This window comes from Ornithorhynchus anatinus, chromosome 1, assembly GCF_004115215.2.
Source record: "Ornithorhynchus anatinus isolate Pmale09 chromosome 1, mOrnAna1.pri.v4, whole genome shotgun sequence".
In the NCBI taxonomy this organism is placed as follows: Eukaryota; Metazoa; Chordata; class Mammalia; order Monotremata; family Ornithorhynchidae; genus Ornithorhynchus; species Ornithorhynchus anatinus.
Genome location: NC_041728.1, coordinates 101,642,695 through 101,657,969, shown reverse-complemented (window position 1 = coordinate 101,657,969; position 15,275 = coordinate 101,642,695).

Genomic DNA, 15,275 nt, shown 5'->3' with positions numbered 1-15,275 from the left:
GCAATCGTACTGGTAGTGTATCCATAGAGTTTTCTTGGTAAAAATACAGAAGTGGTTTACCATTTCCTCCTTCTGAGCAGTAAACTTGAGTCTCCACTCTTGACTCTTTCCCATGCCACTGAGGCCCAGCTTAGATGAGTTTTGAATTGCAGTAGATGGCCTTCCATTTTCTAGCCACTGCCCAAGCTAGGAATGGAATGGGTATGTCTCTGCTGCCTCCTGTAGTCGAGACTGGTAGACTATTGGAAACTCTCCAGGTCCCATCCTGAGAGGGGTCCTGATGAAATCTACACCTCCTCCCCTGTTCTCTCTCTCTCCTTTCATTCATTCATTCATTCAATAGTATTTATTGAGCGCTTACTCTGTGCAGAGCACTGTACTAAGCGCTTGGGATGAACAAGTCGGCAACAGATAGAGACAGTCCCTGCCGTTTGACAGGCTTACAGTCTAATCGGGGGAGACGGACAGACAAGAACAATGGCACTAAACAGCGTCAAGGGGAAGAACATCTCGTAAAAACAATGGCAACTAAATAGAATCAAGGCGATGTACAATTCATTAACAAAATAAATAGGGTAACGAAAATATATACAGTTGAGCGGACGGGTACAGTGCTGTGGGGATGGGAAGGGAGAGGTGGAGGAGCAGAGGGAAAAGGGGAAAATGAGGCTTTAGCTGCGGAGAGGTAAAGGGGGGATGGCAGAGGGAGTAGAGGGGGAAGAGGAGCTCAGTCTGGGAACGCCTCTTGGAGGAGGTGATTTTTAAGTAAGGTTTTGAAGAGGGAAAGAGAATCAGTTTGGCGGAGGTGAGGAGGGAGGGCGTTCCAGGACCGCGGGAGGACGTGACCCAGGGGTCGACGGCGGGACAGGCGAGACCGAGGGACGGCGAGGAGGTGGGCGGCAGAGGAGCGGAGCGTGCGGGGTGGGCGGTAGAAAGAGAGAAGGGAGGAGAGGTAGGAAGGGGCAAGGTGATGGAGAGCCTTGAAGCCTAGAGTGAGGAGTTTTTGTTTGGAGCGGAGGTCGATAGGCAACCACTGGAGTTGTTTAAGAAGGGGAGTGACATGCCCAGATCGTTTCTGCAGGAAGATGAGCCGGGCAGCGGAGTGAAGAATAGACCGGAGCGGGGCGAGAGAGGAGGAAGGGAGGTCAGAGAGAAGGCTGACACAGTAGTCTAGCCGGGATATAACGAGAGCCCGTAATAGTAAGGTAGCCGTTTGGGTGGAGAGGAAAGGGCGGATCTTGGCGATATTGTAGAGGTGAAACCGGCAGGTCTTGGTAACGGATAGGATGTGTGGGGTGAACGAGAGGGACGAGTCAAGGATGACACCGAGATTGCGGGCCTGCGGGACGGGAAGGATGGTCGTGCCATCCACGGTGATGGAGAAGTCTGGGAGCGGACCGGGCTTGGGAGGGAAGATGAGGAGCTCAGTCTTGCTCATGTTGAGTTTTAGGTGGCGGGCAGACATCCAGGTGGAGACGTCCCGGAGGCAGGAGACTTTCAGACTTGTAGCTTCCCCTGCCACCAGGACATCTCCACCTGGATGTCTGCCTGCCACCTAAAACTCAACATGGCCCAAACTGAACTCCTTATCTTCCCTCCCAAGCCTTATCCTCTTCCTGACTTCCCTTTCACTGTGGATGGTACGACCATCCTTCCCATCTCTCAAGCCCGCAGCCTTGGTGTTTTCCTTGACTCAGCTCTCTCATTCACCCCACACATCCAATTCATCACCAGTGCCTGCCGGTCTCACCTTTACAATATTGCCAAGATCTGCCCTTTCTTCTCCATCCAAACAGCTATCTTACCGGTACAGTTTCTCATAATATCCCGGCTGGATTACTGTCAGCTTTCTCTCTGAACTCCTTTCTTCTTGTCTCTCCCCACTCCAGTCTATTCTTCATTCCGCTACCCAGGTCATCTTCCTGCGGAAACACTCTGGGCATGTCACTCCCCTCCTTAAAATCCTCCAGTGACTGCCTATCAACCTCCGCACAAAACAAAAACTTTTCACTCTGGGCTTCAAGGCTCTCCATCACCTTTTCTACTGCCCACTCAGCACGCTCCCCTCCTCTGCTGCTCACCTCCTCACCGTCTCCCGTTCACGCCTATCCCGCCGTCGACCCCTGGCCCACATCCTCCCGCTGTCCTGGAACGCCCTCCCTCCTCACCTCCACCAAACTAACTCTCTTCCCCTCTTCAAAGCCTTACTGAGAGCTCACCTCCTCCAAGAGGCCTTCCCAGACTGAGCTTCCCCTTTTCCCTCTGCTCTCTCTGCTCCCTCTCTGCCCCCCCCTTCACCTCCTCTCAGCTAAGCCCCCTTTCCTCTCTTTCCCTCTGTTCCTCCCCCCTTCCTTCCCCTCCCCTCAGCACTGTGCTCATTTGTATATATTTTTATTACCCTATTTATTTTGTTAATGAGTTGTACATCCCCTTGATTCTATTTATTCCGATTAAGTTGTCTTGTTTTTGTCCGTCTGTCTCCTCTGATTAGACTATAAGCCCGTCAATGGGCAGGGATTGTCTCTATCTGTTGCCGAAATGTACATTTCAAGGGCTTAGTACAGTGCTCTGCACATAGTAAGCGCTCAATAAATACTATTGAATGAATGAATAATTCTCCAATTTGAACAATTCAAGCATCTCAGCAAATTGTCAAGCTGAAATGAACTGTTCATAGATTAAAAATCAACTCTGACACCTGATTCACAGTTAGACAACTGACCACATCCTACCCCAGAAAAAAGCAGGGGCTGATCCCCCACTTCCTCCAGGGTGGTGGTAACCAGAAGAAGGAAGAGGAAATCAGAGTCCTTATAAGGCCAGGCAGATTCAGGGACAACTGTGAGGAAGAGCAGAATCGCAGCTGTGCACCCCTGCTACCCCATTACTTTTTCAAGGTGAGTCCCCAGCGTCCAGGGATAAAAGACAGTGTGGGGAGGGAGTACAAAGACCACCAGCTGCCCAGGCAGAAGGTAAAATCCTTTCCCACATTCTGACCATTGTGAAATATGCCCAGTAGCGGTGGCCAGCCGAAGAGACAGTCAGTCAGTCAGTCAGTCAATCGTATTTATTGAATACTTACCTAGTGCAGAGCAGTTTGATAAATGCTTAGGAGAGTACAATATAACAATACAAACACATTCCCTGCCCAAAGTAAGCTTACAGTTTCAAGAGGGTAGGGAAGTGGTGGAGAAAGACATTAAAATAAATAAATAAATAAATAAATAAATAAATAAATAAATAAATAAATAAATAAATAAATGACAGATATGTACATAAGTGCTGTAGGGTTGGGAGGGAGGATGAATAAAGGGAGAAAGTCAGGATGACCCAGCAGGGAATGGGACAAGAGCAGAGGAGGGCTTAGTCAGGGAAGGCCTCTTGGAGATGTTCCTCCAGTATGGCTTTGAAGGGGGTGAGAGTAATTGATGGATATGAAGAGGGAGGGCATTCTAGGCCAGAGGCAGGATGAAGGTGAGAGGTAGCCTAGATTGAGTTACAGCGAGAAGGTCAGCATTAGAGGAGTGAAGTGTATGATCTGGGTTGTAGTATGAGAGTAAAGAGGTAAGGAAGGAGGGGGCTAGGTGATGAGTGATTTGAATAATAATGATGATATCTGTGCTATGTGCCAAGCACTGTTCTAAGCGCTGGGGTAGGTACAAGGTAATCAGGTTGTCCCATGTGGGGCTCACAGTCTTAATCCCCATTTTACAGATGAGAGAACTGAGGGACAGAGAAGTTAAGGGCCTTGCTCAAGGTCACACAGCAGACAAGTGGTGGAGCCAGAATTAGAACCCACATCCTCTGACTCCCAAGCCCGTGCTCTTTCCACTAAGCCACACTGCTACTCTTGAAGCCAATTGTGAGGTATTTCTGTTTGATGCGGAGGTGGATGGGCAAACACTTGAGTTTCTTGAGGAGTGGGGGGACATGGCCTGAAAGATTTTGTAGAATATCTTTCTTTGCAGAGAGAAGTATGGGCTAGAATGGGGAGAGACAGGAGGCTGGGAGGTCAGCAAGGAGGCGGATAGAGTAATCCAAGTGGGATAGGATAAATGATTGGATTAACGTGGTAGCAGTTTGGATAGAGAGGAAAAGGTGGATGTTAGTGATGATGTGACAGGATTTAGTGATGGATTGAATATGTGGGTTGATTGAGAGAGAGGAGTTAAGGACAACGCCAAGGTTATGGGCTTGTGAGACAGGAAGGATGGTGGTGCAATCTGGAGTGATGGGAAAGTCAAGCGGAGGACAGAGTTTGGTGAGAAGATGTTATGTTTTAGACACGCTAAACTTGAAGTGACTGGAGGATATCCGAGTGTCATCTTTGACTCGGCTCTCTCGTTCACCCCACACATCCGATCCGTCACCAAAACCTGCCGGTCTCACCTTTATAATATCGCCAAGATCCGCCCTTTCCTCTCCACCCAAATGGTTATCTTACTGTTACAGGCTCTCATAATATCCCAGCTAGATTACTGTGTTAGCTTGCTCTCTGATCTCCCTTCCTCCTCTCTCTCCCCCAGCTCCAGTCGATTCTTCACTCCGCTGCCTGGCTCATCATCCTGCAGAAACGCTTTGGTCATGTCACTCCCCTTCTTAAAAACCTCCAGTGGTTGTCTATCAACCTCCGCACGAAACAAAAACTTCTCACTCTAGGCTTCCAGGCTCTCCATCACCTTGCCTCCTCCTACCTCTCCTCCCTTATCTCTTTCCACTGCTCACCTCACACGCTCTGCTCCTCTGCCGCCCCCCTCCTCACCCTCCCCCGTTCTTGCCTATCCCGCCGTCGACCCCTGCGCCACGTCCTCCCTCGGTCCTGGAGCGCCCTCCCTCCTCACCTCTGCCAAACTAATTCTCTTCCCCTCTTCAAAACCCTACTTAATGCTCACCTCCTCCAAGAGGCCTTCCCAGACTGAGCTCCCCTTTCCCTCTGCTCCCTCTACCCCCCCTTCACCTCTCCACAGCTAACCCCTCTTCTCCCCCCTTTCCCTCTGCTCCTCCCCCTCTCCCATCCCATCCCTTCAGCACTGTACTTGTCCACTCAACTGTATATATTTTCATTACCCTATTTATTTTGTTAATGAGATGTACATCACCTTGATTCTATTTATTTACTATTGTTTTAATGAGATGTTCTTCCCCTAGATTCCATTTATTGCCATTGTTCTTGTCTGTCCGTCTCCCCCGATTAGACTGTAAGCCCATCAAAAGGCAGGGACTGTCTCTATCTGTTACCAATTTGTACATTCCAAGCGCTTAGTACAGTGCTCTGCACATAGTAAGCCCTCAATAAATACTATTGAATGAATGAATGTCTTGAAAGCAGGAGGAAATGCAAGACTGCAGAGGAAAGAGATTAGGGCTGGAGATGTAGATTTGGGTGTATGTGCATAGAGGTGGTAGTTGAAGTCCTGTGAGTGAATGAGTTCTCCTAGGGAGTGGGTGTAGATGGGGAATAGAAGGGTGCCCAGAACTGAACCTTAAGGGACACTCACAGTTAGGGGGAAGAAGGCAGAGGAGGAGCTTGTGAAAGAGACTGAGAATGAGCAGTCAGAGAGATAGGAGGAGAACCAGGAGACAATAGTGTCAGTGAAGCCAAGGTTGGATAATGTTTCCAGAAGGGGGTGTCCATAGTTTTGAAGGCAGCTAAGAGGTCAAGGAGGATTAGGATGAAGTAGAGACCTTTTGGATTTGACAAGAAGGTGATCATTGGTGACCTTTGAGCGGGCAGTTTCTGTGGAGTGAAGGGGATAGAAGCCAGATTGGAAGGGGTCAAACAGAGAACTGGAGGAGAGGAATTTGAGACAGTGGGTCTGCACAACTCATTCAAGAAGTATGGAGAGGAATGATAGGATGGAGATGGGGCAACTACTGGAGGGAGCCTTGTGGTCAAGGGAGAGGTTTTTGTGAATAGGAGAGACTTGGGCATATTTGAAAGCAGTGGCGAAGAAGCCATTGGAGAGAAAACAGTTGAAGATGGCTTTTAGGGAAGGAAGAAGGGAGGGGGACAGTATTTTGATAAGGTACAAAGGAATAGGGTTGGATGTGCAGGTGGAGGGGGTAAATTTTGAGAGATGGCAGGAGATCTCCTTTAGAGATACTGGGAAAGATGGGAGAGTTGGAGAAGGGGCAGGAATGGGGAGGGGTTGAGAAGGAGCAGGGGAGATTTGAGGGTCATGACACCTGATAGTGTCAATTTTCTCTAAAAGGTAGGCACGCAGGTCATTAGGGGCAAGGGATAGGGGAAGAGGGGGGACAGAGGGTTTGAGTACAAAGTTAAACACCTAGAACAACTGGCGAAGGGCTATGAGCCTGGGAGTCAATAATAATAATAATGATAATGATGGCATTTGTTAAGCGATTATTACATGTGAAGCACTGTTCTAAGTGCTGGGGAGTGATACAAGGTGATCAGGTTGTCCCACGTGGGGGGGGTCACAGTCTTAATCCCCATTTTACAGATGAGGTAACTGAGGTACAGAGAATAATAATAATGATAATAATTATGGCATTTGTTAAGTGCTTACTATGTGCTAAGCATTGTTCTAAGCGCTGGGGTTGATACAAGGTAATCAGGTTGTCCCACATGGGGCTCACAATCTTAGAGAAGCAGCGTGGCTCAGTGGAAAGAGCACAGGCTTGGGAGTCAGAGATCATGGGTTTGAATCCCACCTCTGCCACTTGTCAGCTGTGTGACTGTGGGCAAGTCACTTAACTTCTCTGTGCCTCAGTTACCTCATCTGTAAAATGGGCATTTAGATTGTGAGCCTCACGTGGGACAACCTGATGACCCTGTATCTACCCCAGCGCTTAAAACAGTCCTCTGTACATAGTAAGCGCTTAACAAATACCAACATTGTTATTGTTAATCTCCATTTTACAGATAGGTAACTGAGGCACAAAGAAGTTAAGTGATTTGCCCAAAGTCGCACAGCTGAGAAGTGGCAGATACAGGATTAGAACCCGGGACCTCTGACTCCCAAGTCCCTGCTCTTTCCACTGAGCCACAGTGCTTTTCAATAAGGATGGAGAAAGCAGAGTCAGTCAGTCAGTCAATCGTATTTATTGAGTGATTACTGTGTGGAGAGCACAGTACTAAGCGTTTGAGGAGGAGACACCAGAGCCAGAACGATTGAATTTCCTGGACTTATTCCCCGCCGAGTGATGAAATGCTTCCCTTTGCTCGTTTGGAATTGACCAGCTTCAGGTTCAGTGAGAGCCCCTTGTCCTGGTGTCTTGGGATTTGGGGAACAGCAGTTGTGGTGTTCTCCCTGCCTGGGCACTACTCGATTGTGTTAGCTTCCACTGTGTCCTCTCTCAGCTGCCACTCTCCACCCTGAACAGTTCCAACCCTTTCAGTTTCCCTCCCCTCAGGATCTTCTCCAACCTCCTAAGCATGTCCATGGCCCTTTGCAGTCCCTTATTCAGCTTGCTTTTGCCTTTTCTAAAATTACATCATCAGAGCCATGTGTTCTTGCCACTGGCTCCGCCGTTTGACTGCTATGTGGCCTTGGGTCAGTGCCTTAACTTCTCTGAGCCTCGGTATCATCAATTGTCAAATGGGGATTCAATACCTCTTCTCCCTCCTTCTTACTGTGTGTCCCATGAAGGACAGGAACTGTGTCTTACCAGAGCATTGTGTATCTACCCCAGTGTTCAAAACAGTGCCGAGCACATAGTAAGCACTTAACATATACCACAACTGTCATTATTATTGCCATTATTATCCAGGTGTAGTTATGCCATGTTTTTATTTAGTGGAAAAAGTCTGACTTTTCATTATCATTATAATAATTATGGTATTTCTTAAGCACTTACTATGTGCCAAGCACAGTCCTAAGCGCTGGGGTAGATACAAGATAATGAGGTTGGACACAGTCCCTGTCCCATGTGGGGCTCACATGTTAATCCCCATTTTACAGATGAGGTCATTAAGGCACAGAGAAGTTAAGTGACTTGCCCAAGGTCACAGAGCAGACCAGTGACAGAGCCAGAATTAGAACCCATGTCCTCTGACTCCCAAGCCTGTGCTCTTGCCACTAGGCCATGCTGCTACCTGTCATCATCATCAGTGGCAATTATTGAATGTTTACTATATGCAGAGCACTGTAATAAGTGATTGGGAGAGTACAGTACAACAAATTTGGTAGACAAATTTGTCTACCTGCTTGGCACATAGGACCCTTCCTGCAGTGAGCTTCCAGTCTAGAGGGATTTTCATTTGATTTCTGATAATCTTCCTGGCAAGGCTCACCCTTTTATAGGAGGCTCTTTTTGATCTAAATCTTAAACCAAGTCCCAGTTTCCTTCTTTTCCTTTAGAATCCTTATTTTAAACCCTTCCCCACTGAGAAAAGTGGACATTTATCTCTAGTCCTTGTTTCCTCAGCTAGACAAAGATTCAGCTAGACCAAGAGATAGAAGAAAATTTTTAAATCCATTGATAGTTTCCCAGATTTTTGCCCATAAAGATACAATAAACAGCAGAAGGCAAGTTCTGCACAAGAAAGCTGCCTACCTGTCTGCTCCCTGATTGGTGATTTGCAGGTCACGGGAGGGAATCACCATTTTGGTGAGGGCTGGGGTCAGGTGTGGGTGAGTTCTCCCACAAAACAACACTCGCCTCAGCTGGTAATCACCAAGGCTTCCACACACCTGTGGTTGACAGTTATACTTTGGTATCTCTCCTGCCTGTAATATATGTGTGCCTGCCTTTGCCTGTAGACTTTAAGTCCTTTGAGAGATGTGATCATATTTTTTGAATAATAGTAATAATAATGATAACTGTGGTATTTGTTAAGCACTTACTCTGTGCCAAGCCCTGTACCAATAGCTGGGGTAGATACAAGATAATCCGGTCAGACACGGTCTCTTTATGGGTTTCACAGTCTATGAGGAGTGAGGACAGGTATTGAGTCCTCAATTGATTACTTAAGGACAGGGTCCAACCTGATTATCTTGTATCTATTCCAGGTTGTAGAACAGTGCTTGGCACATAGCACGGGCTTAACAAATACTATTAAAACAAATAATGATACTGAAGCAAAGAGATGTGAAGTGACTTGCCTAAGGTTGAACAGCAGATAAAACTCAACATGAGCAAGACTGAGCTCCTCATCTTCCCTCCCAAGCCCGGTCCGCTCCCAGACTTCTCCGTCACCGTGGATGGCACGACCATCCTTCCCGTCCCGCAGGCCCGCAATCTCGGTGTCATCCTTGACTCGTCCCTCTCGTTCACCCCACGCATCCTATCCGTTACCAAGACCTGCCGGTTTCACCTCTACAATATCGCCAAGATCCGCCCTTTCCTCTCCACCCAAACGGCTACCTTACTATTACGGGCTCTCGTTATATCCCGGCTAGACTACTGTGTCAGCCTTCTCTCTGACCTCCCTTCCTCCTCTCTCGCCCCGCTCCGGTCTATTCTTCACTCTGCTGCCCGGCTCATCTTCCTGCAGAAACGATCTGGGCATGTCACTCCCCTTCTTAAACAACTCCAGTGGTTGCCTATCGACCTCCGCTCCAAACAAAAACTCCTCACTCTAGGCTTCAAGGCTCTCCATCACCTTGCCCCTTCCTACCTCTCCTCCCTTCTCTCTTTCTACCGCCCACCCTGCACGCTCCGCTCCTCTGCCGCCCACCTCCTCGCCGTCCCTCGGTCTCGCCTATCCCGCCGTCGACCCCTGGGTCACGTCCTCCCGCGGTCCCGGAACGCCCTCCCTCCTCACCTCCACCAAACTGATTCTCTTTCCCTCTTCAAAACCTTACTTAAAAATCACCTCCTCCAAGAGGCGTTCCCAGACTGAGCTCCTCTTCCCCCTCTACTCCCTCTGCCATCCCCCCTTTACCTCTCCGCAGCTAAAGCCTCATTTTCCCCTTTTCCCTCTGCTCCTCCACCTCTCCCTTCCCATCCCCACAGCACTGTACTCGTCCGCTCGACTGTATATATTTTCATTACCCTATTTATTTTGTTAATGAATTGTACATCGCCTCGATTCTATTTAGTTGCCATTGTTTTTACGAGATGTTCTTCCCCTTGACGCTGTTTAGTGCCATTGTTCTTGTCTGTCCGTCTCCCCCGATTAGACTGTAAGCCCGTCAAACGTCAGGGACTGTCTCTATCTGTTGCCGACTTGTTCATCCCAAGCGCTTAGTACAGTGCTCTGCACATAGTAAGCGCTCAATAAATACTATTGAATGAATGAATAAATGGCGGGCCCAGGATCATAACCCAGGTCTTGTAACTTCCAGGCCCAGGATCTCTCCACTAAGCCATGCTGTTGCTTTAATTGTATGTCCCCAAATACGTAATTCAGTGGTCTTTGCACAGTAAAAGCTTCATCAATACATCTGATTGCATCATAGGCACCCTGAGACTGCCCAGCTCTGTCTTCTCCCTCCCTCCCTCTCTCCCTTCTTCCCTCCTTCTCTCAGCTTGCCTTGGCCTGGTCATGTTGCCTTGGTCCATATCCTCACCACTGAGCCTCAAGAGAGGTAACTGTCTAAGAAATCCCCACACTTGTTTCTCCTCTGGGCAAAAAAATGATAATACTAATATTGATGATAATAATATTAATAATGATGTCTGTGAATCGCTTAGCTCATCCCGTAGACTGTAAGCTTGTTGTGGGCAGGGAATGTGGCTATCAACTCTTACTGTGCTCTTCCAAGTGCTTAGTACAGTGCTCAACTTGGTACAGTGCTCAATCCCTCTAGACTGTTAGCTTGTTATGGGCAGGGATTGTCTCTCTTTATTATTGTATTGTCCTTTTCCAAGTGTTTAGTACAGTGCTCTGAACACAGTAAGTGGTTAATAAATACCATTGAATGAATGAATGAAGAATAAATATGACTGATTGATACTATGTGCCAAGAACTGTACTAAACCCTGGGGCAGATACAATTCAAATAGATGGGACATTGTCCCTGATCCACATGGACCTCATACACTAAGGGGGAGGGAGAACAGGGATTTATTCCCCGAATTTACAAATGAGAAAACTGAGGTGCTGAGACCTGTCGAGGTCACACAGCAGATAAGTGGAGTAGTCAGGATTAGAACCTAGACCTCCTGATTCCTAGGCCCAGGATCTTACACAAGTGGTCACTCTACCTGCTCTGCTTCAGCCACCTAATAATGATAACTGGGGTATTTTCTAAGCACTTACTATGTGCCGAGCACTGTACTAAATACCGGGTTCGGGGAATAATCAGATCAGACAGCATCCCTGACCCACATGGGGCTCACAGTCTAAAGAAGAGGGAAAACAGCAAATGCCCATTTTATAGATCAGGGAACTGAGGCACCAAGAAGTGAAATGACTTGCCCAAGGTCTCAGAACAGTCAAGTGGCAGATCCAGAATTAGAACTCAGGTCTTCTGATTCCCATGGGTCCTCGTTCTTCCACTAGACCACTTCCGTCATGGACCCACCCTGCAGGGATCTGCAGTCAAAGCATGGCTTGAATCAGGCAAGAGGACCTCCTTTGCAGATACAGATCAGGAAAATTTGCCATTGCAGGTTGGCTACAAGTACAAAATACAGGAACTGAAGATGTCTCTATTTTATTATAAGAACATCATCATTGTTATCTCTTGAGCACCTACTGAGTATGAAGCATTGTACTAGACCCTTGGCAGAGTACGATAGAACCTTGGCACAGGTTCTAGGCACCCAGAGAACTTACAGTCCAATGGGGGAGAAAGACAAGACAAAAATGATTTACAAGTACTGGGAGCAGGAAGAAGAAAGAAGATATACCAAGAAATACACCTCTAGTGGGATGAAATAGTTCATATTTGAATATACAAATGAATAAAATTAAAAAATATCCTTATGAACCTAAGTGTGGAGGATAAGGAAAAAATCTGTCAGTGCTAATGGTGGTTTCTTGACTACTGCATCAGCCTCCTTGCTGACCTCCCTGCCTCTAGCTTCCCCCCGCTCCAGTCTATACTTGACTCTGCTGCACAGATCATTTACCAAAAAAAGTTCAGTCCATGTCTCCCCACTCCTCAAGAACTTTCAAAGGCTGCTCAATAAATAGATTGAATGAATCTACCTCTGCACACAACAGAAACTCCTTACCATTGGCTATAAAGTACCAAATCATCTTGCCCCATCCTACCTCACTTCACTCATCTCATACCACAGTGCAGCCAGCACACTTCATTCTTCTACTGCCAGCTTATTCTCTGTGCCCCAATCTCGTCTGTCTCGGACGCTGACTCCCTCTGGGCTGGAACTCTATTTCCCTCCATATATGCCAGACCACCACTTTCCCCACCTTCAAAGGCTTATTGAGGTCACATCTTATTATTATTATTATTATGGAATTCGTTAGTACTTACTATGTGCCAAGCACTGTACTAAACTCTGGGGTGGGTACAAGCAAATTGGGTTGGACACAGTCCCTTTCCCACATGGGCCTCACAATTTCAATCCCCATTTTACAGATGAGGTAACTGAGGCACAGAGAATTGAAGTGATTTGCCCAAGGTCACACAGGAGACAAGTGGCAAAGTCAGGATTAGAAACCACATTTTTCTGACTCCCAGGCCCATGCTCTATTCACTATTCCATGTTCCATCTCTTCCAGAGGCCTTCCCCAATTAAGCCCTCTTTTCTCCGGCTCTCTCTCCCTTCTGCATCATCTATGCACTAGGACCTGTGACCTTTGGACATTTGATATTTGCCCCACCCTCAGCCCCACAGGACTTATGTACATATCTATAAATTATTTATCATCACCATCATCACCATCATCATCATCATCAGTGATATTTACCGTGCACTCTCTATGTGCAGAGAACTATACTCAGAGCTAGAGAGATTAACACAACAGAGCTGATAGACATGCATCCTGCTCAAAACGTGCTTGCAGTCTAGAGGGGGAGACAGACATTAACATGAATAAATAAATCATAATACATAATTTAAAGTTAGGTACATAAGGGTTGTGGGGCTAAAGGTGGGGCAAATATCAAATGTCCAAAGTGCACAGATCTAAATACATCGGTAACGCAGAAGGGAAAAGGAGCAAGAGAAAAGAGGGCTTAATCGGGAAAGGCCTCTTGCTTTGAAGGGAGGGAGAGTGGTGGTGTGCTGGGGGAGGAAGTTCCAGACTAAGGGGTGGATGTGAGAAAGTGGTCAGTGGTGAGATAGATGAGATCGGAGCACAGCGAGTAAGCTGGTGCAGGAAAGGCAAAGTGTGTGGGCTGGACCACAGTAGATCGGTGAGGTAAGATAGGAGCTGATTGAGGATTTTAAAGTCAGTGGTAAGGAGTCTCTATATGATGCAGAGGTGGATGGGCAATCACTGGAGGTTCTTGAGGAGTGGGAATAATAATAATATGTTGGTATTTGTTAAGCGCTTACTACTGTTCTAAGCGCTGGGGTAGATACAGGGTAATCAGGTTGTCTCACGTGAAGCTCACAGTTAATCCCCATTTTCCAGATGAGGTAACTGAGGCACAGAGAAGTTAAGTGACTTGCCCACAGTCACACAGCTGACAAGTGGTAGAGCCGGGATTCAAACCCATGACCTCTGACTTCGAAGCCCAGGCTCTTTCCACTGAGCCACGCTGCATGGATTGATTATTTTTGTTGATAAATGATCCATCCAGCAGAGTGAAATGTGGACTGGAGAGGGGAGGGACAGGAGGCTGGTAGGTCAGTGAAGAGGCAGATGCAGTAGTCAAGGCGGGATAGGATAAGTGCCTGGATCAGCATGGTAGCAGTTTGGATGGAGAGGAAAGGATGGATTTTAGCAACGCTGTGATGTTAGAACTGTCATGATTTAATGACAGATTGAATTTGTGGGTGGAATGAGAGAGATGAGTCTAGTTATAACACCAAGGTTATATGGGTTTGTGAGATAGGGAGGATAATGGTATTGTCTACAGTAATGGGAATGACAGGGGAAGGACAGGGTTTTGGCGGAAAGATAAGGAGTTCTCTTTTGGGCATTTTATGTCTGGGGTGTTGGCCGCACATCCAAATAGAGATGTCCTAAAGTCAGGATGACATGGGAGACTGCAGATAAGGAGAGATATCAAGATGTAGATTTGGGAATCATCCTCATAGAGATGGCAATTGAAGCCATGTGAGTGAATGAGTTCTCCAAGGTAGTGGGTATAAATAGAAAAAAGAAGGGGACCTACAGTTGAGCCTTAAGAGGTTCCCACTGTCACAGGGTGGGAGGCAGAGGAGGAGCCTGCAAAAGAGAAGCAGTGAGGCCTAATGGAAAGAGTATAGGCCTGGGAGTCAGAGGACCTGGGTTCTAATCCTGGCTCTGCCAATTGCTTGCTGTGTGACCTTGGGCAAGTCTCTTACCTTCTCTATGTCTCAGGTTCCCCAACTGTAAAATGGGGATTAAATTCTACTTCCTCTTACTTAGACTGTGACCCCCATGTGAGACAGGAACTGTGTCCAACCTGATACACTTATATTAGCTCAAGTGCTTAGAACAGTGCGTGGCTCAGTGGAAAGAGCCCAGGCTTGGGAGCCAGAGGTCATGGGTTCGAATCCCGGCTCTGTCACTTGTCAGCTGTGTGACTATGGGCAAGTCACTTAACTTCTCTGTGCCTCAGTTACCTCATCTGTAAAATGGGGATTAACTGTGAGCCTCAAGTGGGACAACCTGATAACCCTATATCTACCCCAGTGCTTAGAACAGTGCTCTGCACATAGTAAGCACTTAACAAATACCAACATTATTATTATTATTATTATTATTATTATTATTATTATTATTATTGTAAGCACTTAATAAATGCCATAAAACATTTGAAAGAGACTGAGAAGGAATGACCAGAAAGATAGGAGGAGAACCAGGAGAAGACAGTGTCAGCAAAGCCAAGATTGGTTAAAATTTCAAGAAGAATTGGGTTGTCTACAATGTCAAAGGCAGTTGAGATGTCTAGGCAGATTAGGATGGAGTAGAGGCTGTCAAATTTGGTAAAGAAAGTCACTGATAACCTTAAAGAGGGCTGTTTCCGTGGAATGGAGGGAGTGAAAGCCTGTTTGGAGGGGATCAAGGAGTGAATTGGAGGAAAGAAAGTGGAGGCAGCTGGTGTAAACAACTCTCTTTAAGAAGTTTGGAGAGGAATGGTAGGAGGGAGCTGAGGTGATATCTGAAGGTAGCTGTCTCCCCCTCTAGACTGCAAGCTTGTAGTGGGCAGGGAACATGACTACCAATTCTGTTGTACTGTACTCTGCCAAGCACTTAGTAAAGGGCTCTGCACACAGTAAATGTTCAAAAAATGCCACTG